At 42.2% G+C, this 2,829-nt stretch overlaps 1 pseudogene; it reads left to right on the top strand.

The window, feature by feature from the left end:
* Positions 1-2,207: 2,207 nt before the first annotated feature.
* LOC102491232 (40S ribosomal protein S12 pseudogene) lies at positions 2,208-2,601 on the top strand (annotated as a pseudogene).
* The last annotated feature ends 228 nt before the right edge of the window (positions 2,602-2,829 follow it).

Raw genomic sequence — 2,829 nt, 5'->3', positions numbered from 1 at the left:
CTATTTGAAGATGATAATGTATATAATAATATCTTTGTCTCGACTGATGTGCATAGTACTTGTGCTGGAAAAAGAAATGTACATTGTACATTGTAGACGTGATTAAATGTAAATAAAAGTTTTTAATTAAAATAAAAATAAATTAAATGAAAAACAAAGCTACTATGAACTGAATCATGTCCTCTCCACCAAAAAATTCCTTAGTTGAAGCCCTAATCCTATGTGACTATATTTGAACAAGGGACCTTGAAGGAGCTCTTGAAGGTTAAATGAGATCATAACAGTGGGACCCAGATCCCATAGGGTTGGTGTCCCTTTAGGAAGAAGAAGAGACACCAACAATTCTCACACTATGAGGAGGCAGCCATCTGCAAGCCATATAGAGAGATCTCAGAAACATCCACCCACTGCCACCTTATCTTGGACTTTCCACCCTCCAGAACTGTGAGAAAATACATTCTTTTATTTATTTATTTATTTTTATTATTTTTTTTTTTGGAGAGGTTTTTGCCATAGGGCACATGCACTCGCCAGACAGACAGAGAGAGACATTAGAGACAGAAAGCGAGAAATCCCCCTCTGGGGGGGGGGGGATGGCCACACCGCAATCCCTTCTCCTCCGTTCTCCTCTCGGGATCTTGGGCACGCATGCACACGCGCCAGGCGTGAGTTTTAAGCCACCGGGTCCGGGATGCGAACCACGGTCGACTACATGGGAGTCCAGCGACATAGCCATTACACTAACTGCTGGTCCCGAGAAAATACATTCTGGTGTTTAATGTATCCAGTCTGTGATCCTTTGTGGTGGCAGCCCTAGAAGGCTAATAAGAAGTCATGTAAGCAAGAAGAGAATGAAGTGGAGTACTTAAATTATTGAAAGAAAAAAATAATAATAAAAGAACCTAGAATTCTGTATCAAGCAAAATCATCCTTCACAAGTGAGAAATAAAGGCTTTCTTGGGCAAACAATAACTGAGGGAATCTGTTGCCTGCGGACCTGTTCTGCAAGACATGTCCTGCTTCAAGACGTAACAAAATTATATTGACTAGTAACTCATATTTACATAAGAAAGAATGACTGTCAGAAAAGGAATAAATGACGATAAAATAAAATATTTTATTTTGCCTACACTTAGTTGATCTAAAAATTTTTTTAAATATAATTTATCATTTATTTACTTATTTGAGTTTGCTATAGGGTGTGTGCATTCACTGGAGAGGAAGACAGAAAGAGAGGGAAAGTAAGAAATTTACCCCTTGGAAAAAGTAGCCATGTTACAATCCCTTCTCCATTCTCCTTTCAGGGTTTTGGCCACATGCCTGGCATAATTTTTAAACTGCTGGGTCCATGGACTCAAACTGCAAAGTCAACTCTAAAGGGGCAGCCACCTTAACCTCCTCGCTACCTGCTGGCCTGACAACTTTTTTTTTTTTTGGAGAGGTTTTTGCTACAGGGTGTGTGTGCTCTCCAGAGAGACAGACAAATAGACAGAAAGCGAGTAATCACCCTCTGGGGGGGATGGCCACGCCGCAATCCCTTCTCCATTCTTTTCTCGGGATCTTGGGCACGCACGCACACGCACCCGGTGTGAGTTTAAGCCACTGGGTCCGGGACTCAAACTACGGTAGACTACATGGGAGTTCAGTGACATAGCCATTACACTAACTGCTGATCCCACCTGACAATTTTTTTTAAAGTGATAATGGTAACCATTTATTGAGTTATTATAGCACATGGACCAGTGAACTGAATGACAGCCATCTCACAAAGGATGGGAGCAACTGGGAATACCTTACTATAAGGTCCCTGCACTTCACATGAAATAATATAGTGTTATTTGAAGGTGGACTTAGTTTAGTTGTTTTCTCTTATTTCATTTTATTTTCATTTTTTAATATGCTATAACACTCATGTGTTCATCAGAGAAAGAGACAGTGAGAGAAGGAAAGTAAGCTGCCAGGTCTGGGACTTGAATGTGGTCGGCCATGATGGGAGTCCAACACCTTAGCTACCATGCCACCTACTGGCCCCAGACTTAGGTTAGTTTTAAAATGAGACTACAAACTTTAGGGAAAGCACTGAAGGGACAAGGGGATTTCAAAAACTTCATGGAAAATCAAATTATAGCTCTTCCCCTGCCGCTGAGTCGCACAGAGGTGGAGGCTAGGGTGAGTTGGAGATTCGGCCCCACCTGTGCTCCACTGCCATGGCTGAGGAAGGCATTGCTGCTGGAGGTGTCATGGATGTTAATACTATTTTGCAAGAGGTGGTGAAGACCACCCTCATTCACAATGACTTAACACACGGAATTCGCGAAGCCGCCAAAGTCTTAGACAAGCGCCAAGCCCACCTGTGTGTGCTTGTATCCAACCGTGAGGAGCCCACGTATGTCAGGTTGGTGGAGGCCCTGTGTGCTGAACACCAAATCCACCTGATTGAGGTTGATGGCAACAAGACACTAGGGGAATGGGTGGGCCTCTGTGAAACAGAGTGGGAAAGCCCCTGCAGTGGTTGGTTGCTGTGGTGTAGTAGTTAAGGACTGTGGCAAGGAATCTCAGGCCAATGAGGTCATCGAAGAGTACTTCAAGTGCAAGAAATGAAAAGAGAATAAAAATCAGCCCATGGGGGGGAAAAATCAAATTACGGGACAGTTTATTTTTATGCGAAAGATGTTGAAATCTATGCAGTTCATACTATGTATTTTCCATTAACTTGTTGAAAATCCTTTGCATAACAGCTATGCTTTTAAAAAGGAGAAAAAAAAGGAATTATAAACTGATTAAATCTAGAAAAGGAAGAGGGACTAGAGGATGGCGTAATGACTACGC

Source organism: Tupaia chinensis, unplaced genomic scaffold (genome assembly GCF_000334495.1).
Source record: "Tupaia chinensis unplaced genomic scaffold, TupChi_1.0 Scaffold000102_1, whole genome shotgun sequence".
NCBI classification, from domain to species: domain Eukaryota; kingdom Metazoa; phylum Chordata; class Mammalia; order Scandentia; family Tupaiidae; genus Tupaia; species Tupaia belangeri.
Note: the sequence above shows the minus strand (reverse complement) of the source record. Positions and strands in the feature narration are given on the sequence as shown.